The following is a 26321-nucleotide window of genomic DNA, read 5'->3' on the forward strand; positions in this document are numbered from 1 at the left end:
CCAGAAATAAAACCACATATATATAGTCAAATACTTTTTGATAAAGGGGACAACAACACACAATGGAGAAAAGAAAGCCTCTTCAATAAATGGTGCTGGGAAAACTGGAAAGCCACATGCAAAAGAATGAAACTGGACTACAGTCTCTCCCCCTGTACAAAAATTAACTCAAAATGGATCAAAGATCTAAACATAAGACCTGAAACAATTAAGTACATAGAAGAAGACATAGGTACTCAACTCAGGGACCTGGGTTTTAAAGAGCATTTTATGAATTTGACTCCAATGGCAAGAGAAGTGAAGGCAAAAATTAATGAATGGGACTACATCAGACTAAGAAGTTTTTGCTCAGCAAGAGAAACTGATAACAAAATAAACAGAAAGCCAACTAAATGGGAAATGATTTTTTCAAACGACAGCTCAGATAAGGGCCTAATATCCAAAATATACAAAGAACTCATAAAACTCAACAACAAACAAACAAACAATCCAATAAAAAAATGGGAAGAGGATATGAATAGACACTTCTCCCAGGAAGAAATACAAATGGCCAACAGATATATGAAAAGATGCTCATCTTCTTTAGCTATTAGAGAAATGCAAATCAAAACTGCAATGAGATACCACCTCACACCTGTTCGATTAGCTGTTATTAGCAAGTCAGGTAACAGCAAATGTTGGAGAGGCTGTGGAGAAAAAGGAACCCTCATACACTGTTGGTGGGAATGTAAAGTAGTACAACCATTATGGAAGAAAGTATGGTGGTTCCTCAAAAAACTGAAAATAGAACTACCTTATGACCCAGCAATCCCTCTACTGGGTATATATCCCAAAAACTCAGAAACATTGATACGTAAAGACACATGCAGCCCCATGTTTATTGCAGCATTGTTCACAGTGGCCAGGACATGGAAACAACCAAAAAGCCCATCAATAGATGACTGGATAAAGAAGATGTGGCACATATACACTATGGAATACTACTCAGCCATAAGAAATGATGACATCGGAACATTTACAGCAAAATGGTGGGATCTTGATAACATGATACGAAGCGAAATAAGTAAATCAGAAAAAAACAGGAACTGTATTATTCCATACGTAGGTGGGACATAATAGTGAAACTAAGAGACATTTATAAGAGTGTGGTGGTTACGGGGGGGAGGGGGGAATGGGAGAGGGATAGGGGGTGGGGAGGGGCACAAAGAAAACAAGATAGAAGGTGACAGAGGACAATCTGACTTTGGGTGGTGGGTATGCAACATAATTGAACGACAAGATAACCTGGACTTGTTATCTTTGAATATATGTATCCTGATTTATTGATGTCACCCCATTAAAAAAATAAAATTATATTATAAAAAAAAACAAACAAACAAAAAAAAAAACTTGAGTACACCTCTTACAGAGTTATATTTTAAATTATCCATTGTACCCATTTAATATACAGATGTTTTTAAATGAGAAAATTGAAAATGTGTGACATTTTGAGCTAAGATAGTGATTTGTAGATGCTTTATAAAAAAATTAAAAATAGGTTTCTAATTTTCCTGAATCTTTCTAAATAAGCATAACTTTTAATAAATTATTTACAACACATTTTGGAAAATACATAGCCATTATTATTAAAATACATGTATTTGCTTTTATTTTAATTTTAACATATTAAAAGTTATTTTCCCCCAAAACAGCATGATATCTTTATCATTTTAGTCATATTAAGTAAAAATATTTCAATTTGTGTTCAAAAATAAAAAGTAAGATATTTTCAAACCAGGAATAAATTTCATAAGATTTCAAGAAAAGGGGTTAGACAGGTACAAATAAAAAGCAAAAGTGCACAAGGCGTTATGTTTCAAGTAGACAGAGCAGCAATCTTGATGGAGGCTATCCATGAATGTTAAAGGAAAGGGAACAAGAAATCCAGTGAACCTTTAACTGACATTTTTTAAAGTTCACTAGATTTGGGAGAGATTCTAGAGGATTTGAAAGCAGCAAACATGACTATGTTATTTCAAAAGGGTCAAGACAGAGGCAGAAAAAAAATATGAGAGCAGCAAGTTGAGGAAAGTCTTACTAAAGCTGCATGCTGAGAGAATATTAGAAAACATTCTTTGAATTTAAAATAATCAACACAAATACATTCATTGGATGCGCTTAAGTATTGATAATATAAAGAGTACACATAAAAAATAAAGATTTATATTTGAAGTCAAAGTTGATATGAAAAATAACCTTGGGTAATCACAAATCTAGAAGAAAAGGGAAATAAAATGTTATAGTATTTGTAATGGTTTGGGTGGGTCAAGAAAAGAAAAAAAAAGAACATGCCTTGACTTGAAAACAAACAAAACCCCCACTAATTTAGTTTAGCAAATAATCTATGGCTAACTAAGTTGCAAAGTACAAAAACCCACTCAAATGGGGTTACATACAGGAAGATAAGTGACAATTCATGGGAGGATCACATGGGACTTAAATTTAAGAAAATCTTCCCATAAGGGTATATAAGTCATATATACTGTGTGTTCTTGACAGAGCAAAGGTCTGTCTATGTAAATAATTGCTACATTTATTATTGGTTCCTATTCTGGTTTTGACTTATATCTAATAAGCAATGGGTAATTATTGACAAAGCTAAAGAAAGATGATGATCTGCATTTCAGAAATATGTCTATGCCATTAGTGTTATTATTCTAACACTGACGCAATAGATGTTCTGGATGGGTAAAACAAATAATAGTGATAAGCTTTGCTATATTGTAGCTGAAATATTACAGGACCTTAAGTAAGAAATCTGTAGTTGGGCTGGCAATGAGGTATTGGCCATAAAAGATATGTAAGATCTATGGAATTAGCAGGACCCTGCAAATAGTAAGATGTAGAGAGAGAAGAGTAGCGGTTCCTCTTATTTCTGATAGAGGTGAATTTGGGGGTAAAGAGTACAACTCTCTACTATCACAGACTCTGAAGAAGTAGCATGTCCAGTGTGTGGCTAGCCTGGGAGGGAGGTGACGGGATGGCATCCATCAGAAATTTTTATCAAACCATATAAACTGTCATTTTAGAAATGGAAAATTAAATTATTGAAATAATATTAAGTAGGTTACAATACCAATGAGATCCACAGAGCAGAAGCTTTGAAAACTGGCAGCAGCCTTGGATTGTCAGGCAGTGAGGATTCTTGCACATTAAGCATATTAGGAATCACCTTTCAACAGACTTTTCAATGGTGACCCATTGCCTATGACAGTGGTCCACAAACCCTGGGCCACGGACCGGTACTGGTCCATGGGCCATTTGGTACTGGTCTATAGAGAAAGAATAAATAACTTACATTATTTCTGTTTTATTTATATTTAAGTCTGAACGATGTTTTATTTTTTAAAAATGACCAGATTCCTTCCGTTACATCCGTCTAAGACTCACTCTTAATGCTTGTCTCAGGAACATGATACATTTATTCGTCCCACTCTAAAGGCCGGTCTGTGAAAATATTTTCCAGCATTAAACTGGTCTGTGGCCCAAAAAAGGCTGGAGACCACTGGCCTATGGGATAAAAATCACTGCTATTGCATACCGGAACAGTATGAGCAGGGGACCACCGTGGTGGGCTGCTGGAGGCCTCTCGTCACAACTCCCTGAACCATTTACAACTTCCAATGTTTTACTACATTTCCCTGCTATTTCCTATGGATTCGAGTCTCTGCTGAAAGCTAAGTCACTCGACAAACCTACATCACAGGTTGTCATTGGGCACCAGGGAGAGGTTTGTGATCTTTTTCCCTAAAGGATGTCCTGCCTTGCCACCCAAGAAAAATATATATCTAGGATGTGCCGTTCTAAAACTAAAGTGTTTTCAGATGTTAGCTGGCTGGAAAATAAAATAATAAATGAAATGACAAGTGCCCTCTATGGAGAGTAAATGAGCTGAGAACCCTCCCTGAAAGATGCCATCCACATAGTTGTATATGTGACTCTGGAGCCAGAGAGATATTCCGGATGTTCGTTCTTCAAGCACTTGGGTGAAAAGCTGTAGCAATAGCTTTGATCACTCTGGGAATAAATCTAGATGAAGAAGAAGAAAGATTGCTGAAAACTAAGGATCGGTACTATTCTAACGTAGAAAAAGACACAGTTGCCCATAACACAGAATGAGAAGAAATCATTAACAGAGCAAGAGAAAATTTGACTATGAGTTGTGTTCACAAAATTTTAAAAAACAAGTTTCAGAGGAGAGACAGTACTGCAAACAGTCACTGAAGTTACTAGTAGAAGGTCTTTAATGACTATTAATTCATTGGGAGCTTGGAATAGAAGCTGATAATTATTACACTAAAAAGGTAGTGGAAAATAATGAGTTGAGGGCAGTAAGCATGAGAAATATGTTTTTGTTTATACTGCCAGAGAAAGGAGAGAAGAACGGGGATAGAAAGAAAGCGGTTTAGTTGTGTTCTTAGTCCTTTGATGATTCTGAAAGTAACACCAATGTGGTGATAGACTAATCAGAAGGAGGTTGTCGTCTGGGTGGGAATCGGCATCATGGGTGAGGGAATTTGGGAAAAAGACAGCTTAGAACTGACACTTGAAAATGAAAGACTGAAACACCTTATGTTTCTTTCCTCAACTTGAAATATGTCAAAAGAAAAAAAAGACAAGAAGTAAAGAAAAAAGGGACCAATATAATAAAAATGCAAAAAAAGAAAACAAACAAGAAGAAATTTACAAACTAAATCACAGCAGAGGAGCACAGATAGAAAGCATAATGTGTTCTTTACTGCATCTAATATTTTCTTTTTTTTTTTTTTTTTTTTCATTTTTCTGAAGCTGGAAACAGGGAGAGACAGTCAGACAGACTCCCACATGCGCCCGACCGGGATCCACCCAGCACGCCCACCATGGGGCGATGCTCTGCCCACCAGGGGCGATGCTCTGCCCATCCTGGGCGTTGCCATGTTGCGACCAGAGCCACTCTAGCGCCTGAGGCAGAGGCCACAGAGCCATCCCCAGTGCCCGGGCCATCTTTGCTCCAATGGAGCCTTGGCTGCGGGAGGGGAAAAGAGATAGAGAGGAAAGTGCGGCGGAGGGGTGGAGAAGCAAATGGGCGCTTCTCCTGTGTCCCCTGGCCGGGAATCGAACCCGGGTCCTCCGCACGCTAGGCCGACGCTCTACCGCTGAGCCAACCGGCCAGGGCGCATCTAATATTTTCTGCAAAAAATAAATAAAAAGACAAGTGCTTTTTCTCATACAGGTTAAACATTTTGTAATAATACCTTTAGGAAAGGTATTCACCCATGTTATCTCAGGCAGAAATTTCTATATAAAGCACAGGTAATTAGGGCCTCTGGTTATGTATCAGCATCTAATGGCCCAATTAGTCCTTCAAGGAAGCTAGTTTTATTGTTCCATTGTTTCCTCTGCAGTGTTTCCAATTTTAATGTAGGATCCCTATTTAGAAAACTTGCTTTGTGTTTTCAACTTTAATGTAGGATCCCTATTTAGAAAACTTGCTTTGTGTTTTCAACTTTAATGTAGGATCCCTATTTAGAAAACTTGCTTTGTGTTTTCAACTTTAATGTAGGATCCCTATTTAGAAAACTTGCTTTGTACTTTGACTGACTCCACTGAAAATTAAGGCACTTTTGAGTTTAACACACACACACACACACTCACACACACACATATAATCAGTTTCTCTCTCCATCCCTCCCTCTCTCTCTCCCCTCCTGCTCACACACAGGCTAGCTCTAACAAGGTCACTGTAAAAGACCGCTGACAAAGACCTGACCCTTAAATAACCTTTAGTCTGGCTCCTCTGAACTCTTTTCCCGATCAGGCCGCATTCCTGCCAGGCTATGCAGGGCCAGGACAGCCCAATCTTATGGAGAGTCCTGCTTGGAGAGAATCCCCCACCATGGATATCTGGCCGTAATCAATTGTCTAATCCAACTTCTCATCTTTCACCGCCCGCTCAGGTGATATCTGACCCCCCCTGGCCAGCCTGCAGCAAGAATTCTGTAATCTTAGTGATTCTGCATCCACTGAGCCTACTCCCCACCCCACACACAAACCTGTTCCTGGACTCTGAGCCCCATGTTTCGTTGTCATATTCTGAATTCAGCCCGATTTGATACTGAGGTCTCTTTTCCCCTACTGCAACAATTCTTAAATAAAATCTGTTGTTTAACACTGTAACTATCATACATCTCTGGTTTTAACATCTGTTTTTAACCTAATATAAAAATCCGGCTCATTCATATACTATATATATATGTTCATATATGCGTATTGTTTTACCAATACAATAATTGTAAGTATAACTTAACTTTTTCCAACTTTCAAGTAATCGCAAATATATAATTCAATAACTTTTTTTTCTGATATATTACACATTGGCTTTCAAAATATTTATCCCTCTCCTTGTTTTTTTTTGTTTTTGTTTTTGTTTTGTTTTTTGGATTTTTTTTTGTAATTTTCTGAAGCTGGAAACCAGGAGAGACAGACAGACTCCCGCATGCGCCCGACCGGGATCCACCTGGCACGCCCACCAGGGGGCGACGCTCTGCCCACCAGGGGGCAATGCTCTGTTGCGACCAGAGCCACTCTAGCACCTGGGGCAGAGGCCAAGGAGCCATCCCCAGTGCCAGGGCCATCTTTGCTCCAATGGAGCCTCGGCTGCGGGAGGGGAAGAGAGAGACAGAGAAGAAGGAGAGGGGGAGAGGTGGAGAAGCAGATGGGCACTTCTCCTGTGTGTCCTGGCTGGGAATCGAACCCGGGACTTCTGCACACCAGGCCAACGCTCTACCACTGAGCCAACCGGCCAGGGCCTCTCCTTGTTCTTTTTATTGGCAATGATTTCTATGCCTTTATTGGAAATATCATATACTGATTTTTCCTTATTTATTTTTGTAAATTTATTTATTGATTTTAGAGAGAAGGGACAGGGGAAAGAGACAAAAACATCGATCGATCTGTTCCTGTTTTCTCTGACCAGAGCTCGGACCCACATCCTTTGCACATCAGGACAATTATCCAACCAACTGAGCTATCAGGCCAGGGCAGCTATTACTAGCTTTCATAAAATTAAAATACAAAAATTATTCTCACTCAGAGTTTACACAATTATAGTCATTAAAGGCCATCATTTATTAGTTTAAGAAAAAACTCTCTTTTATAATATATGTATTTTATTGATAAAAGAACTAAAATATAGCAGTTTTAAAATACATCTTTAATTGTCTTGATAATTATAGAAGTGTTATTCTTCTCAATATATTTTATATATAATCATTATTCTTTATTTTCCACAGTTTGATATGTCTTACAATATATTCATTATTTATTTGAAATAGAATGCAGAGACATCCATGAGCATTTTTACCTTCTTCTGGAGTGTGCTTTATCACCAAGTGTTATCCAAACACCTAACATGATAACAAAAATCGTAAATGATCTACAGTACCTAATATCATTGTTAACCTTTCTTTTCTAATGCCATTTGATAGAAATTAAAGTAGTAACTAAATTATAATGAATCTGTTATTACTTTGGTAAATTACTTTATAAGAAATATGTTGACACAATATAAAGAATTCACATACTCGTTGGGCTATTGTATTTTACCTGATTTGTATTCTAGAAAAATTCCTCGATTGATCTTCAATCTTCTATTCCTAATTATTCTTTGTCTGTTTCTCATGGCAGTATCTTTCCACCAGTCAAAGGTATTCCATTCTATTTCTATTTAGACCAATACCGCTGCCCTCTTCCAGATCTGGTTCATTTCACCCAAATGACTCCTGGAGTTAAGAAAGAATTGCCAACTTAGTATCTCCTATTGTACCCACTGCCCGCCAGTCTTCCCAGGGCAGTCTTTGATTGGATGAGAAATGTATGCATTTTTGCACAAATCTAATCAGAATGCATGCCGGAAAACTCCACTGCACAATGGAAATGACTGCAAAAGCCCTAGAGTTTATGTAAATAAGGGAGTGTTTGAAGCAGCCAATCAAACACGCAAAAAGCTTGATTTGAGTGTGCCCAAGAATAGGTATAGAAAAACATCCTTAGTTTGCATTTTAGCAGATGAGTTCTCCCTACCAATTTCTGCACCAAGGGAAGTTAGTCCAGCTCCTTAAAAATATACAAAAGCATTACAGAAAGTACTTTTTTTTTTAAGGTACAACCAAAGACTGCCAGCTAATTACATTAATTCACATTTTAAAGGATTTTATCATTACATATAAAAAAAATGAATGTAAGTGCTTTTTGCCAAGAATCAATTCAAACATCACTAACGTCACTTGAAAGGACCCCTTTCTTGTCCACTCCTGCCACTGACATACACTAGTCAGTGAATTGCATTAGATGTTAATATACTGAATCTTAACTTTGTTTATTTTTATATCAAATATTAATAAAGTGAAAATAGTGGCTAACTCAGTTATTATTTTGTCTCAACAAGAATCAACAAAAAATGCCATATTTCAAAGGGAGGGCTTGGAAGTTGTCCAAAAACTTCCATATTATTCTAAAATTTTTGACACTTTGAATATGCCAAATATTTTTTAATAGCATAAAAATATTTCTTTTTCAGGGTTTCCCAAAAGCTACATTTTTCTATCTCAAGGACTGATTTTACTTGGGAATATATAAATATATAAATATTTAATCATAATTGCACAACTGTGTAAAAGATCATATAGATTTGGCTTTTTTCTTTCCCTTACATGCCAATCATGGCTAACAGCCTGTGGTAAATTACAAAATGCCACCCACACCCCAAAGATGTGTCTATATGCTAACCCTGATGTTTGTAAATGTGGCCTTATTTTACCTAAAGGTTTTTTTCAGGTGTGATTGAGTTAAAGCTCTAGAGATGAGGGATCATCCTAGATTATCAGGGGCCCTAAATGCCACCATAATGTCCTTGTAAGAGAGAACCAAAGTAAGATGAAATGCACAGAGAGCAGAATGTGCTGTGAAACAAAGGTACTGATGGCAAGGATGAGGCCACCAGCCAAGGGCTGCTGGCAGCTACCAAAAGCTAGAAAAGACAAGAAATGGATTCTTCTCAAGAGACTCCAGAGGCAGCACAGCCCCTTGGACATCCTGTCTTTGGAATCCCAGCCTTTAGAACAGTAAAAGAGTAACTGCTGTCATTTTAAGCCACCAAGATTTTGGTCATTTGTTACCGCAGCCCAGGGTAACTCAGTCTTCTTCACAGGCTGTTTCCTCTCTCAAAAACTTGGATAGCTTTTTTCTTATGTCTCATAGTTTTCTAAATGTTATGTGTTCAGTTCAGTACTATTCAGCTGGGCTGACAAGTTAAAATTCTTTTAATCGTATTTGTTTCTCCAACTGCAAAGAAGTCTGAGACTAAAATCTGAAGACTCAAATTTTTATTTTAGTTCCCAAATAAACTTTTTGTTCTGAAGTTATTCAGAGGTGATAACTTTAGGAAAACAAGATTCTGTATGTCAGACTATTCAGTTATCATATTTATCCAAACTGGAGTTTGGAGCAGAATGCATCAACTGATAATACGTGTAGCACGGTATTTACTATCTTTACTCTGTATGGTATATATTCCTGGTACATATTCCCTACATTATCTTATGAGTTGAATGGGTAGTTCAATGCAGCTTTTAGACATTATTATATCTTCTGGTCAATTAATATATAAAAATATTTAATTGTACATAAATAAAATGTTACCATTTTAAAATAAAATTATGAAGTTCAATATTTATAGCAAAATATTATGATTTTTTAGGCATTATTACTCTTCACAGGTAAAATAAGTTTTTTTTCAAAGATCCACTAGTAAGCTAGCTTGTTGGCTGAAACTGGAAAAAACAATAAAACAGACAAAAAAAAAAACTAGTTTCAAGGAGACTCTCAGGGATGTGACAAATCTTTATTTTATGGGCCACCAAAATTTTGTATTACAAAGGTAAAACAAACTCTTAAGAAACCAGTGCCCAGAGCTCAGAGAGAGAGAGAGAGAGAGAGAGAGAGAGAGAGAGAGATCCTAGACTTACAGCAAGTCAGTTTATCGATATACCTAAGGACCCGGAGGTACTTAGTACTTGATTCAAGGCAGAAGTGGAGTTTCTCTTCTCTTCATCTTAAGTAAAGACTAATGGGCTTTCAGAATGGACCTTGCTCTGACAATGGGAATAAATGACTGTGATATCTGAACACTTTCAAGGAGATCCAGACATTTAATATGCAAAGTCTTTCATTTTATCACTGAAAGTGCAACCTTGGATTATTACTGACAGCCAAGATGAAGTTAAAGTAAAGGTCATGCAGACAATAATAAATTTTAAGATTTGGTATCTTTTATCTGAGGCTTTCTCCAAGTCATCTGTCTAAAAAAAAAAAGATAAAGAAAAGGTAAAAAAATAAATAAACACTTTGTCTTAGTGCAGCTGAAAACAAGATATGCATTTTGCAGATGATCTGTGAACAAATATAAAAAACCAGTTTTGAAACTGTGTTAATAAAACTAGTCTCGGCCCTGGCCGGTTGGCTCAGCGGTAGAGCATCGGCCTGGCATGCGGGGGACCCGGGTTCGATTCCCGGCCAGGGCACATAGGAGAAGTGCCCATTTGCTTCTCCACCCCCTCCTCCTTCCTCTCTGTCTCTCTCTTCCCCTCCCGCAGCCAAGGCTCCATTGGAGCAAAGATGGCCTGGGCGCTGGGGATGGCTCCCTGGCCTCTGCCCCAGGCGCTAGAGTGGCTCTGGTCGCAGCGATGCCGGAGGGGGGGGGGCAGAGCATCGCCCCCTGGTGGGCAGAGCGTCGCCCCTGGTGGGCGTGCAGGGTGGATCCCGGTTGGGCGCATGTGGTAGTCTGTCTGACTGTCTCTCCCCGTTTCCAGCTTCAGAAAAATACAAAAATAAAAAATAAAAAAATAAAAAATAAAACTATTCTCTGTATTACTAAGTGAGGATACCAAATCATATTAATTCTGGTAGTATAATGTAGTTAAAATTATTATAGCTCCATATTTTGATAAAGGTTGACTATATACAGTAGAAAGTTTATATTTTGTTATATATGCCTGAGGTTAATAGGCCCTCCATTATTATGACTGTTTATTTTTTAATTATGTATTAAATCCTAAATACTTTTAAATTCACTATTAAATTTTTGTTGAAGTGTTCACAGCTATACTGTAGGAAGAATAAAAAAAAGGATTTGTTTCATTTTATTTTTATAATGTCTTGTCTTCTTTGGATTGCTATATATTTCTAGCAACAAAATTATCAACTTCTAAAATTATAACTCAAGATAAACTTTATTTTTATAGTTATGGACTTTCTTCCTCATTCCTATAGCCCTTTGCTTTTCAATTTTAATTTATCAGTTCCCTATATTCTTTATTCCAACAATATATATATTTTGCAATTTAGGAAGAAGCAGTTTGGCTTAAGGTTTATTTATTTATTTGTCTATTTTTTTATTTATTTGAAAGGAGATACTAAAATTTTCTGATTATATAAGCAATGATTATACCACCTAGAAACACTTAATTCAAAAATACAAAATTCTTCCACTAAAAATAAGTCTTAATTTTTTTTAAACTAATTTACATGCCAATTAGAGATAAACAACCAATAAAAAGACACAATTAAAAATATACTGTCACCTGACCAGGCCGTGGAGCAGTGGATAGAGTGTCAGACTGGGATGCTGAGGACCCAGGTTCAAGACCCCGAGGTCGCCAGCTTGAGTGCGGGCTCATCTGGTTTGAGCAAAGCTCACCAGCTTGGACCCAAGGTCACTGGCTTGAGCAAGGGGTTACTTGGTCTGCTGGAGGCCCGTGGTCAAGGTACATATGAGAAAGCAATCAATGAACAACTAAGGTGTCACAATGAAAAACTGATGATTGATGCTTCTCATCTCTCTCTGTTCCTGTCTGTTTGTCCCTATCTATCCCTCTCTCTGACTCTCTCTCTGTCCCTGTAAAAAAAAAAGAAAATAATATAAACAATATAATTATTTTAATTATAATAATAATAAACCTTTGTTGAGCACTTCTTATATACCCAAGAAGTTTGTCAGCTCTTTATAGATATTAAATTTGGCCGTCTCCACAATCTATGCACTAGTAATTATTCATTTCTATTTTAAGTAAGAAGGTATAAAGACACTCAAGTAAACTTAGCCAGATATACAGAGATGTGAGGGGCAGAGCCAACTTCCACCATACAGCAACTGGAAGTTCAGGGTATGGCACTTGAGTTTACCTGCGATGCTAACTTGAAATGTCTTAGAGTTTAGAAACTTAGCTCTTTCCGTACAGTGTCGCTTCATCAATTAAGGCATGGTATTTTAGTTGAAAAATTGACATTTCAAACTGACTGATGAGTGGAATGCTGATGGTGCTGCTGAGTGCATACAGAAGGGCATTCTGAGAGAGTTTGGAGCCAGATACTAGGTGACTTTGCATCTCTACTTCATTTCTGTGTATTATTGGTTATGCCAGCCTCTACGAGCTTCGAGCTTCGGCTTCTTCATTTATCCAGTGGGGGGGGGGGTGCAGCCTCCTCATAATATTGTTATGACGAGTGAATTCCAAGCAGTGCCTGGTGACTAACCCTTCTGTAAATATAGCAGACATTTTTACAAATATTAAAATTTGCAGGTTATAATTGACATAATTTATTATTTAGTGCCATATACAAACCTCTATTAAAAATACAACTCATGGGCTGCAAACCATGACATTTAGTATTGGAATTCTTTTTTTTTTCTTTTTGCTATAAAAGTTTCCTGCATGGTTATACTTTTCACTTAAAGCAACTCTGTCCCTGTTTAAGGGCTGACACTTTCATTAGATATGTATATGACATAAGGTAGGCTTACGCATTTTTAGCTACCAAATCTAGATGTATCAGAGTCTCGTGAACCAACAGGAAAGATGCTTTCTTGACAATACTTCCTGAACATTTAACTAAGAAATAATTCATATGCCTACACACAGACACACACACACACACACACACACAACTCCCCCCAACTTTAGGCCTTTGAATAATAACTAAAACAAATATTTTCTTCCAACTACCAGGCAAATTTGGATTTTTATATAAAGTGCAATAAATTAGAAATTTATATATTTAAATATTAGTTTTAAAATTTCTTTATATTCTTTTTGAAAAAGGGAAGTTGAGATTAATGTTCAAGAATACCTTCTAATGCTGTGTATTTACAAAATGACCACTACAATAAACATTTTTCCTTCAAATTAGTAGATGAAAATTGCTATAACAGGTGATGCCAGATATACTTGCCATTGTGTAGCTGTCATTTTCTGTATCTTTTATCCAATAATTGCATACATGATAGAAGTTTTAAATGTGAGAAAGTCATTTTCAAGCTCCTTGGAGATGAAGAAGGCAATTATGTTGCTCTGTGCCCTGCTGCATTCCTGGAGATGAAAATCACTTGTGTTCATCAATGCTCCCAGCACCTGGGTCTTTTGTTCATTCATTTTCTTAGCAGTTTTCCCAAACAAGTCACTGGTTGAATCGTTTTAGCAAGTTATGGAAGATTCATTATTGTTTTCAGATGTCACTAATCCTGGGAATAAATGCATTCTAAATAATTGATTGAGAGATGTGATGCAAGGCATAGATTTTCTAATTTCAAGAAAATTGACTGGAAAAAGAATGGCTTTGGGAAACAGTTTCGTATTGAGAACACAAAATGCTTCAGGTTTCCTGTCCAAAAGATAAGATTATGTCATACCATGACTTGCCCATTCTTTATTTAATTTATTTTCTTAGATTTTATTTATTGATTTTTAGAGAGAGGAGAAAGTGAAGATAAAAGAGAGGGAGAGCAAAAAAATGAGGGAGAAACAGGAAGCATCAACTTATAGTAGTTGCTTCCTGTATGTGCCTTGACTGAGTTTCGAACCAGCGACCTCAGTGTTCCAGGTCAATGCTTTATTCACTGTATCACCACAGGTCTGGCCTTGCTCATTCTTTAGATGTTAATGCTTCATGCCTCCATCAACAGAAATAAGTCTTGCTTATTAACACTCAGTCATCAGTTGGTGAATTGATGAGTTTGCTTTCCTGTGTGATTTTTTGGTTTGTGTTGTTGCCATAGTATCTTATTATAAATAGATCCAATATGAATTTTATTCTTGTAAATAAAATAAGATTTAATAATTTTACTCAGGTAGTCATTATGAATACCCTTCTATCTGGAAGCCAGTATAGCATTAGTGCCTAACTATTCAATTAAGCATAGCTAGAAAAGACATTGGAAGTCCCAGGGAATGCTGGTAAGTATAAGTTTACTTCATGATGTTAAGCTTTGCAGGAAATAGTTACACAACTCTGTATTTATGGCATCTTTCTCTCAATATTTTCCCTTAATTTCTCTTTTAACTTGTTTTTGACTTCTTAAACAGGTGTTCAAGGCTTCCTGTTCCAATTGAAGAGATGTCATTATGTTTTGTATCCTACCAAGGATGTTAACTGTCTAAGATACTATCTTTTATCTTAGAGTACAACATTTTTTATTATTTTATTTTATTTATTCATTTTTAGAGAGGAGAGAGAGGGGGAGAGAGAGGAGAGAGAGACAGAGAGAGAAGGGGGAGGAGCTGGAAGCATCAACTCCCATATGTGCCTTGACCAGGCAAGCCCAGGGTTTCGAACCGGCGACCTCAGCATTTCCAGGTCGACGCTTTATCCACTGCGCCACCACAGGTCAGGCCTAGAGTACAACATTTTAATAATACTCTTTTGTCTGAATTTTCAAAACTAATTCATTCCTATCAATATTTTATTTGGTAAATATTTGTGAAACACCATTAAGTGACAGGCACTCTTACAAGTGGAGAAAATAGAATAGTGAACAAAAGAGAGAAGCTTTATGCACACTCATTGAACATATAATCTAGTCTGCAGGGATACTACTGATGGAAACCATAAAAGCTTTCAATCGAATTTCTCAGTATGTCCTTGGATTTACTCCTCAGAAAATGTTCCTCTTTTTATGATATTTGTTTGACATAAATAATTTTAATTATTTGGTTGGAATTATTTGTGTCTTAAGTTATTTATTATTCCTGGAGAATTTTTATTATTATTATTATTATTATTATTATTATTATTATTATTATTAAGTGAGAGGTAGGGAGGCAAAGACAAACTCCCATATGCACCACACTGGGGTCCATGCAGCAAACTCCCTATGGAGAGATGCTCTGCCCAGCTGAGCCACAGCTCTGTTGCTTGGCAACCGAGCTAATTTAGCGCCTGAGACAAGGCCATGGAGTCATCCTTAGCTCCCAGGGCCAACTTTGCTTGAACCATTCGAGCTATGGCTGTGTGAGGGGAAGAGAGAGAGAGAGAGAGAGAGAGAGAGAGAGAGAGAGAAGAGAGCAAGAGAGAGAGAGAGAGATGGAGAGCGAAGCATGGAGAAAGAGATGGTTACCTCTCCTGTGTGCCTGGACTGGGAATTAAACTCAGGACTTCCACACAGTGGGCCGATGCTCTACTGCTGAGCCAACAGGCCAGGGCCTTAAGTTATTTGTTATTCCTAGAGATTAGATTTTTCAGAAATGTAAGTAAGACATTACAAAAATTTTGTCAAGTAGTATTAGGACATAAACTTATAAATTCCAATGAATCAAAAATATTTGAATAATTCTTAAGTACAGAAAAAATACATGTACACAATCTTCAGATTAGCTGATAATAATAACAGCATTCAAACAACGGATAAGTTTATGTAACATAAATTTATGACAGTACTGTATCAATATAAAAAGTGAAAGAGGTACTAATAAAAATAATCAATATTACATGCCCTGTGGAAATTTATTTCACCTTTCTGAAATTAAATTACAAAAGAAGTCAGTATTCATAATCAGGTACATATTTCTATAAGCCTCAATTTTAATGGGTGAGAATGGAGCCTCTTCTTCTTTGTAATTGAATATTAATTTTTCTGAAATGAAGACTGTTTATGTTTTGCTGTTAGTAAACTGAGGCATAATATGTAGCCAAACTGTGCAATATAAACAAGTTCATAGGTTCTGTTATTAAATTTGAGTTTGTTTCATCTTATTTTATAATTTTATTTGATCTAACTAATAGTTTTCACTGTTGTACTTTATACATTTTCCAAGCTACTTTTCTCTATTTTGGAAGAAGGCAAGGTGTCTGTCAATAAATAGAGAAAAATATAAAATGTAGGTAATGGTTTTTTAAAATAAACTGGTATTTCATTAAAATGTACATATGACAAGAGTAGGATTAATAAACATTAAAATTATGTAGTTCAAAAAATATTCAGAGTTAAATATGAAAACAATTATATTACTGAGTCATATCTCTTATGCAACTAAAAATATGGAAATATATCATCAGTTTCAGGTGTTTATTAGAAAAAAACATTAAAGTAATACTTTTAAAAATATTTATCTCTCTAATACATTTTACAAATAAATTTAATGAATAGCCTCATGTAAATCTAATTTTTTTAGAGTAATATCTGATAGATCAGTAATATTGTACTGAATAAAGTTTCCTCTGGTGGCAGATCTTGCTTTGATATAAATCTTCTAATATAATTATTATATTATATAATAATAATAAATATCATGACTTGTTTCCACAGTAGTCCTATAAGTTGAACATTTTCACTTTTTTTTTAAACAGAACATGGACTTCAGAAATTGCCCCAATGCAACACAATATTGATAGCATTTAGAAGTTCTTCTTATATACATATGTATGAGAAGGCATTCAGGTGGAATTATGTGAGAGAGCTTGGTGGCTGAAGGCCCCCAAATCGAGGGCCCCCAATCCATTTGAAGGTAAGGCATTGTCAATCTGCTAATACCCTCACCAAAACTCCAAAGTAACGTTTGACCAGCTATCTGGGCACCATGCCCCATTAAATTTACACATAAAATTAATCATCAACACTAAACTAGTCAGTCCTAGACAGAATCATCCATGTACTTCAAGAAATTTTAAGTCCTATTTTCCTCCTTGTTTTATTTTTTCAGCAGGACAACAATAAATGGTTTGAAGAAGCCAAAAACGGATCCAGAAGAGCTCAATTTCCAATAATCCAGTTGATGGCAGCAAAGTCCAAATTTAATGAGCAGGACTTATGAGTAGGGATATTTGTTGTTGTTACTACAGTACCTCCAGGCTAATGCTACATATGTAGCCATCAATAAGAGCAGATACCATATTGGCCTTGTACAGTGTGAATAGAATTGTTTTCATTTACTTCACTGAATCAGTGTTTTGGCTCCTCCTTGAACTTCTAGTATGATCCAAACTCAAAACATACCCTAAAATCATTTGGGAATTTGGGCCTTGTTCAACTCTCAAATTCATCTCCTGCCACGTCTCCCATTGATGTCTCTTTCAGCTAATTTCTAGAAGACAATTATGTTTTAACTTAGTACTCTTGAACAAATTGTTTCTTTTGCCCAGGTACCTGTCAGCATTTCCTACTAGTAAGCAGCTCCTCATTCGTCCAGTCGAGGTTCAAATGACACAGGTGCCACCTGCCTTGAGAGGACGGCCCCAGTTCCCAGCCTCATTTATACCTCCTCTCTCTCATAACCCCCTTGTAGATCCAGAGCGCTTATCACAAATTTTAACTGTATTTATCTGTTCATTTGTTTAACATTCTTTTGCCAGCCTGTTTTATTCACTGCAGTCTTTTCAGAACCTGGCACAACTTCTGGTAAATTATAGAAAACCAGCAATCACATTTTACTAATCTACATTGTGTTTTAAGCAACTAATATGCTAAGATTTTTTTTTTATCTAGTAAGTGCTGAATGAGTTGCCAAAATTTCAAAACTACAACTATTCCTGCTAAATATTGTTTCAGCCCAGTAATTAAACATGTGAAATAGTTTAGAATTTGAACTCTATCATCCATGTATGTAATATCTGTTGTGATTTTTTTGACCAATTTCAAATTCAGTAAACATTTCCTATATGCAGTTTTCTGCATTGGCTTTAATATGCAAATGAGAAGGCTTCCAGTAGAAATAATTTGATAAAGTCTTTCATTGAGCTCCTTCTCTGTCTCAAATAAAAAGCAATAAAAAGATAAAAAAGAAGAAAACACTGACCATCTATAAAGTATAATGATTTTGTGAAACAAAATCATTAATTATGTAAAAGATCCAGAAAGTCCAAGGTGATTTAAAATAAGCAGATGGTTCAGAGGAAGAAAAAGAGAATAAACATATTTCATGTAGAACAAGAGACCCATTCCAGTATTAAAGTTTAAACTAGAATCACAATATGCAAAGGCATAATGGCTAAAACTTTTCCAAATTGAAGAAATAAATTCTCAGTTTCAACTTTCTTTCGTGTTCTGAAGAATATAAAAACAAACCCATAACCAGGTACTCAATTATAAAACTGTAAAACATCAGAGGAAAAAATAAAATCCTTAAAAGCTTCCAGAGGAAAAGCTGACAAATTTTCTATAAAATCATGATGACTGGATGACAGCAGATTTTTTTTTTTACACTAAGGAGATGAGAACAGAATGAAATATTTTCTTCTGTATGCTTAAGAAATACACATTACAGTTCAGAATTAACTTATAGCTAAATTGTCGTACAAGAACTTGAGAAATCTTATGTACTTGTTTGTTTCTTAGCCTAACACAGCACGAAAATCTTTTTTTAATTCTTAAAAATATTGTATGAATGCCTGACCAGGCGGTGGCGCAGTGGATAGAGCATCGGACTGGGATGCAGAGGACCCAGGTTTAAGAACCCGAGGTCGCCAGTTTGAGCATGGGCTTATCTGGTTTGAGCAAAGCTCACCAGCTTGAACACAAGGTCGCTGGCTTGAGCAAGGGGTTACTCGGTTTACTCTAGCCCCCACAGTCAAGGCACATATGAAAAAGCAATCAATGAACAACTAAGGTGTTGCAACAAAAAACTGATTGATGCTTCTCATCTCTCTCCGTTCCTGTCTCTATCCCTCTCTCTGACTCTCTCTGTCTCTGTAAAATATATATGTATATATTGTTTGAAAATTATTATCAAATATGTTTTAAAGAATAGCTGAGATTCTATAAAATAAACAATAAAGAAGAAAGGACACAAATTAACAGGACGTTAAAAGAAGAAAAAGAAAAAAAAGGAGAAAAAGTTCGGGGCTGATGTTACGATGGTGGCTACCTGCCTGTGTCAATACCTACATGCTCTATTCGACCTTTTCATTACACTACTTTGGTTTACATATCTATGCCAAATATTGACTTCATGCTTATTCTTTTCTTTTTAACTTTTTATTAATTTTAATTTATTGTGTTAACATGAATTCAAGTGTCCCACTCAATATAACTCCCTCACCCGTACCCCTCTGTCCCCCATGGCTCCCCCTCCCCCCTTATGTATCTTTTCCCTGAACACTTATTCTTGATAGTTTTGATAATTCTTAGCCATTTACTCTTCCATCAACTTGGTAGGTTTCACTTCTACAATTTATTTTTTAATCAAAATTTCTCTGAATTTATAGATCAACTGTCGCAATATAACATTTTTAATATACAGAGGATTTTCATCTAAGGAAGAGATACATTTTCTTCACGTGCTTAGGCCCTTTTATATCATTCAATAACATTTTATAATTTTCTTCATCTCTATCAAATATCTTTTATTAAATTTATTACTTAGGTAGCTTATAATTCTTGCTGTTATTACATTTTATACTTGGTTGTTACTATTGTATAGAAATGTTATTTATTTCTGAATTTTTATCTTATATCTGATAATCTTGTTATTTCTGACTACTTCTGTTTTTAAAATTTTATCATTGATTTGAGAGAGAGAGAGAGAGAGAGAAAGTAAGGAAGAGAAAGAGAAGCATCAAGTTTAATGTTCCACCTTACTGTACTTCCCTATGCAAACTCTCTAACAGCCAGAATAAATTCCCTACAATAACCAGCACACGTGATGAGCTACGTCATACTCTGTTTTCTCTCCTTAATTGCACATGCTTTTTTGTCCTGAAAACTTCTACAAAACCTTCTAAAGACACCAACCAGATTCTGCTTTTCTTCTTTTTGTTGGGCTCCTCACTGATGAGCCCTTTACAAGAATTTGTCTTGCTCCTTTAGCCCTTCACACAGTGCTTTGAGTCTTTAAATCTTTTCTTACTGTATATATTGATTAACATATATTGTATTTTCTATTATATACTATGATTTTAAGTTGTACATAAAAGAAACCTTTCTGTCTCTCTATTTCTATCTATCTATCTATCTATCTATCTATCTATCTATCTATCTATCCATCATTTATCATCAAGTATGGCTACATGTTTACAAAATGTTGAATAGTTTGTTATACCATGATATAGAAGTAAATAGAATTACAATAATGCAAATCTCATTTAGGAGCCATTCTAGAAAGACTTAGTAAAGCAAACAAAAACATAAAACACACGGAAACATGAGTTCCTGTATTTTTTAAGACACATCATGACTCTACTTATATGGCAGCAAACCAATCATACAGAACCGGGCTCTCCTACCTCACATACTGCTTATAATATGTGGAAACAGAAACAGATAGCAACAGAAAGTGCAGTGAGTTCATTTATTGCACATCTTTTCTTTTTGTGCAGAGATGCAAGTCTGCCTCATGTGTATATGTCAGTGATTTTTGAAAGAAGATTAATGACATGAATATTTGCAAAGAAAATGTCTTTGTGACCAACATTGGTGCTGCTCTTGAATATCAGTGTCACGGTGCTTTGCAATGGCTGCCTTTGTGCTATACAGCCCTATTTCCTGGAGGTGACAGTCTGTCACATGTAAGGTTTATTTCTATTACTTCTTTTGCTGCTTTAATTCAGTCTCTTTTCAGTGTCTTTTCCTTTCCTTTTCATATGTTAATTGTGATTTGAACCAATTAACACATCTAACAAATCCTAGAATTAATTTTTCAATTCAGATGGAGGCACATATTCTGCTGAAATATTATTAGTAATTTTTTTAACAGTTTAACTTCCAGTATTTACCTGCATTTTGGAACAAGGTTATGACTATGGTTTCTTACTTTGCCTGACTCTGTGTCTTCACTCAATGGCCATTTTTGAAGAGCTGGGCTATAAGGACATAATTGTAAAACATCTTTGTTAAATATTGTCTCTGAAGGCAATCTCTAATATTTCCTGAGCAGGTTTTGTAGAAATATCACTGGGAATCCAAATAAGATAGTCTTTTCTTGAGTCATATAAATGGGGATAGAGCAGTGGTAAAGGACGTTAGGGCAGAAAAATAAGGTTACATTGTGAAAAATGGTGGCTTCTGAGAGGTCAGGGCTGGCAGAAATAAATAATAGCATTTATGCTTTACATTATGCAAAAAACACTTTACAAGATTGTGATAAACAATTGCACACAGGCTAAACATATTTTAGTTTTTTTGTTTTTTTGGTTTTTTTTTTAACATCTTTTAGTTTTATAGGAAACCTTTATATTCATTTGGAATTATCAAGGATTTTATATTTATCTTACAGAGACATTTTCTTTTTGTCAAAATTCCAATAGAACTTAAAAACAAAACAAGTAAAAATCCCCTGGCTGGTTGGCTCAGTGGTAGAGCAACGGCCTGGCGTGCAGGAGTCCCAGGTTTGATTCCCAGCCAGGGCACACAGGAGAAGCGCCCATCTGCCTCTCCACCCCTCCCTCTCTCCTTCCTCTCTGTCTCTCTCTTCCCCTCCTGCAGCCAAGGCTCCATTGAAGCAAAGTTGGCCTGGGCGCTAAGGATGGTTCTGTGGCCTCTGCCTCAGGCGCTAGAATGGCTCTGGTTGCAGCAGAGCGACGCCCAGGATGGGCAGAGCATCGCCCCCTGGTGGGCATGCCAGGTGGATCCCAGGTCGGGCGCATGCGGGAGTCTGTCTGACTGCCTCACCATTTCCAGCTTCAGAAAAATACAAAAAGAAAAAAAAAAAATCTCCTGGTTATATAATTGAATTTCTATTACAGCGGACAGGTTTTAGATCAGCATTTGTTTACTTATTATGTGTCTTAACACCACTGAGATTTTGTGTGATAGAAAATAAAGATAATGTTCGTTTATTGGCAATTTAATACTCTCTCTAATGATTTAAAGATCCACAGGTCTAAAATCTACAACGTGTGAAAGCATAATAGACGATTCTCTGTTTAGTGTACAGGTCTTCAGTGCATCAAGTAAAATGTGACCAACGGCAAAGGCCAGAATATCCAACACACGCTGACAATGGACAAAGGAGCTTTAGGTACTTACCTCACATTCATCCACATCTACAACAGACTCCACAGAGACAATCTCTTCCATCTCATACCAAACTATTTGCCCAGATTTAGAGCAAATGACCACTCAGTATCACCAAAATACTCTCACCTCTGTTCTCCTCCAAGTGTCACCTTCTTCCACAAGGCTAACTTGCCTTTAAAAAGTAAGATCTTGCATTCTCCTCTCACACTGTTCAGAAGGGGGAACTTCATATTTTCCAACCTTTACCCAACATTTTGGGCTTGATACTAGTTAGAACAATACAAGGTCAGACTTTGAAGCAACAACTTTGCAAGAGGGAGTACCAATCATGGTGCTTCCTGGCAGTGGGAGATGGGTCTAAATCCACTGGTACTACAAGACTGCAGAGCTACAATATGGGCGTAGATGACGAGGAGGCAGGCAATGCCCGTTGCCATGGAGACCTTGTATTTAAAGATGAGTCATTGTGAAAGTCAGAAATAATGGTCAATTAGAATCTCTCTCTAAATATTTTATTGTAGATTACTCCCTAACTGCAAAAGCAATAAATGGTCTTTGCACAAAAACCAAACACCACACAAATGCAGGAATAACCTGCATATTTCCTCTAATGCAACCTTTATCCTACCAAGTCAAACACTGGAAAAAGAAACTGCACACCAATCTGAGATTACTTGCAGTTGACTACCTAATATATATCCATTTTTTTGTGTGTGGAAAATGAAAAGTCCCCTCTAGTTCATTTTTGTAAATTTAGTCTATTATCTCCAGATCTTTTCATTGAGAAAATTGAGAAACTTGGAAAATGTAAGAGCCCAGTGTAACAAATTACTTGAAATCATACCCCTCCCCAAAAGCATGAGAAACACTCTCCTATACCATCATCACATAATCTAAGAAGTAGAATGCTGTGATAACCCCCAACCACCCACTTCCTCTGCTAAACATAACTCCATCACTCTCTCTGAAGAAAACTACTATCGAGGCTTAAAGTGATCACACCTATCTGAATATGTATCTCTGTACAGTAGAATCGTATTTTGCCTGATTCCAATTTGTATAAATGAAACACACAGTAAATATGCGTTTATCTCTTTATTTTTTAATTCATATTTATGAGATTCATTACTGAAGACATATATTGTTATAGTTCATTTTCCATGCTGAATTAACATTTTATTAAAAGAATATACCATATCTCATTCATCTTTTCAATTACTGATAGACATTTAATTTATTGTCAGTTTAATGGATACTACTGTTTTTCGTGTATTTGAATGTTTCATTGAGACTTAGCACAGAATTCTTCTAGATATCTAAGAGTGAAGTGGCACAAAAATCTTCCAGGTTTTACTGTGAACTTATTACACATATACATAATCATTTCAGCAGGACATACCTGTCTATTGGGATTATTAGCTATAAGTAAATCTTCACTATATGAACTTACAACCAATAACTGAGTTGGATAATAAAAGATAATCATTGTCTTTGTAGCTATAACTAGCAAGATATTAAAAAGTAGAAATTCCAGGACTAATTGACTTCCCACACTAACTTATACCAGACACAGTTGATGCTCATCTTGTGAACCCAAACCATGTCTTGTGTAGAAGAGTGATTTTAAGAAGTTCATATGATAATTCCAGGGCCCCTTGATTAGCAAAATTTTGCTAATTTTGAGCTGAATAAAGCTTGTGTGTCACATGAGTCTGGAAATTTAGTCCTTTATGATGGTACCAAAATGATAATAACTAATACTTACTTGGAGTGGCTTTATATGAAGTAACTTTTTTTAATGCCCACAACAACATTAGAGTTTAGGACCATTGTAATTTATGTTTTATAAATAAGAAAATAGAGAGCTTATATAACATAGACAATGCCAGATAGCAATTGTGGAGCTGAAATGCAAACCACAAAATCTGGCTCTAGAGTCTGTGTATTTAGCATTACATTGTTATTAGAATGCTTTACATTTCATAAGTATCTGGTGTAAGAAAGAATAACTACTTGAAATATAATCTATGGAAGAACTGGCAAAATTTTTGCAGTTGACACAGGCTTTATAGGAGTAGGTTAGGGTAGAAAGAGTTTTCATGATTAGAATTATGACACATTATCTTTTTTAGTTTGGAGGATAAACTGAATATGAATATACCCTCACAACTTTTATTGATGCTCTATGTGGAATTAAAATTAATTTCTATATACTCTAGTGGTTTACAAAATAGGACAATATGCAAAGTAATATCTCTCATTGTTATTTTGATTTTTCGCTCAAAGTGCAATAGCATACAACTTGTCTTTCTGTACATGGAAGTCCAAGGTATATGATCAAATAAGAATATATGAAAAGAATACTTTGCAAGGACTATGTTTTGTTTTTATTATTCTATTGCATTTCTCCTTATATTTTATTTATGCCTATAGTTACAAAATTTACAATTACTTTATCATCCTCCAATCATATATTACCACTTGTCTCCTTTCAATATCCTGAGGACTTTTCTGCTCTAGACCCAACTAGACGATGGCCTTGACAGCACAGTCAACTATCCTTTATCTTTTTTAGTCTCTTTCTCTTTGTCTACATTTTTATTCCTTTTTCTTAAGTTCTAGCTGTCTGGTAAACTGTCTTATCTAAAAATTTGTCCCTTATACAGTCAAAATTTATCATTCCAAAAGCACAGGTTTGGAAGAAATTCTTAAAAGTCTGTTCATACAATAATGACCCTGCTATTTTGTCCAGGCTACTTAATTCATTAAAAATCACAATTTCATACCAATTGGTTCTTGCATTACTTAGGGGCCTGGCAGCAAACAGATTGTACTTGTAAAGCTAATTGAAACATGTTTAATTAATGAAACCTTTAAAAAGTTATAAACTAGATGGAAGACTATCAATAAGATATACTGAGACTAAGGGCAATGAGGAATTTTACCTTCCTTAGTCCTAACAAGAGAGGTAGTGATTCCTTCTTCACATCCTCTGATCTCTTTCTGGAGATTTTTATTTTCCAAAACTCAAATATTAGCCAGCGAGTAGGCAGATGCTGGATGTAGAACAGTTTTCTGGAGCACAGAGCATGCATGATTGGGTTGGGTGGATACTGCACTTGAAGAAATCTGCAGAAAATAACCAACCTAGCTATTGAAATGTTTACATATGTGTATCTTAAGTTGAAAATGTGTGTGGATGCAAAACATGACAGTCCTTTCCAATGTGTATCATTTTGTAAAGAATGATCTCTAGTTAAAATAAGAGCCAAACTAGGTATCATGATCTTTGAATATCTGTTTACCTTATGGGATATTTTTGTTCTAAGATATAGTATCATTACCAAAACATAAGGGATTTCCAAATGTGAAAATACTAGTACACACTCTGTGTGGGTAGAGTGGGTAACAAATCATCTTGGAATGCTCAGGTCACCGGTTCAGAATCTTGGACTTGCCTAGTCAAGACACCCACGAGAAGCAGCTGCTACGACTTGATATTTCCCACTCTTTCCATCCCCTACCCCTTCCTCTCTCTAAAATACAAATCAAACCAAAACCAAACAAACAAAAACTGTCATACAATAAGGGGTGCCATGGTGTGACCTATTTCAAGTCATTATTGGACATTTTAATAATGGGAGATGATCTTGAATCATTAAATCTTTAGTGCTAAGCCTTGAAGATGAATAACTGTTGCTTTAAGTATTTGCAGTGTTTCTGTAGATATCTTTATTTATTTTGAAAGGGGAAAGAATTTTTAGGATTCCTGCCTGTGGATATTTAATCTGTCTTAGCTACTTGTATCTGACTTCATCTCTGTGAGAAACTGAGACTACTCAATGATTATGTTTTAGATGTGGTATTTGATTAATGCTGATTACCTTTATATTATATAAATTTTAATACTGTGACTATAAGCATTAAAGTAATAATATATATCTTATGATTATTCAAAAATCAGTCTCTTTTAATGAATTTTATTATAAATACGGTTTTGTAGAAACTTTTTCTCATTTTGAAA

Source organism: Saccopteryx leptura, chromosome 1 (assembly GCF_036850995.1).
Source record: "Saccopteryx leptura isolate mSacLep1 chromosome 1, mSacLep1_pri_phased_curated, whole genome shotgun sequence".
NCBI classification, from domain to species: Eukaryota; Metazoa; Chordata; class Mammalia; order Chiroptera; family Emballonuridae; genus Saccopteryx; species Saccopteryx leptura.